The sequence below is a fragment of the Artemia sp. Qi Xiang Cuo genome, chromosome 11, assembly GCF_049724085.1.
Source record: "Artemia sp. Qi Xiang Cuo chromosome 11, ASM4972408v1, whole genome shotgun sequence".
In the NCBI taxonomy this organism is placed as follows: Eukaryota; Metazoa; Arthropoda; class Branchiopoda; order Anostraca; family Artemiidae; genus Artemia; species Artemia sp. Qi Xiang Cuo.
Genome location: NC_142804.1, coordinates 35,766,089 through 35,766,539, shown reverse-complemented (window position 1 = coordinate 35,766,539; position 451 = coordinate 35,766,089). Strand labels below are relative to the sequence as shown.

Here is a 451-nt window from a genome sequence, read left to right as displayed (position 1 = left end):
ATTTTATCACTGGGGTCTTTTTGTTTTTGTCTATTTATTGTTGGTACAAAATGTTGGCACCCCTCGAAATTCAATACTACTTTACTTGTTTATTCTTTTCTCTTATGATTTTTTTTCCGTAGAGCGATTTTTGTGTCCGTTTTTTCGCTTTTCGATTAAGCTTCTCTTGAATTTCTAGTTTTCAATCAAACAGTTCGTGGTAACGAACTGTAAGTAAGGAGCAACCCAGTTCAATAGTAACTGAAGCTCTAAAAAACGGAATTTTGATACCAATAGACACATCAAAAGAATCAGATTTTTATGCTCATTTCATATATATAAGTTTCATCAAGGTTAGTTTTATCCATCAAAAGTTACGCGGCTGAGAAAATTTGCCTTATTTTCGAAAAAAGGGGGAGACAACCCTTAAAAATCATGGAACTTTAATGAAAAACACACCATCAGATTCAGC

General features: G+C 33.0%; 1 protein-coding gene across 2 annotated transcripts in view; it reads left to right on the top strand.

The window, feature by feature from the left end:
- The window catches only part of LOC148946931 (peroxisomal ATPase PEX6-like), a 24,463-nt gene extending 24,449 nt beyond the window's left edge, over positions 1-14 (top strand). For both annotated transcript variants that reach the window (XM_089097207.1, XM_089097206.1), the window contains one exon: positions 1-14. This exon is cut by the window's left edge and continues 192 nt beyond it. The gene's annotated coding sequence lies outside the window, so the exon portion shown is untranslated.
- The last annotated feature ends 437 nt before the right edge of the window (positions 15-451 follow it).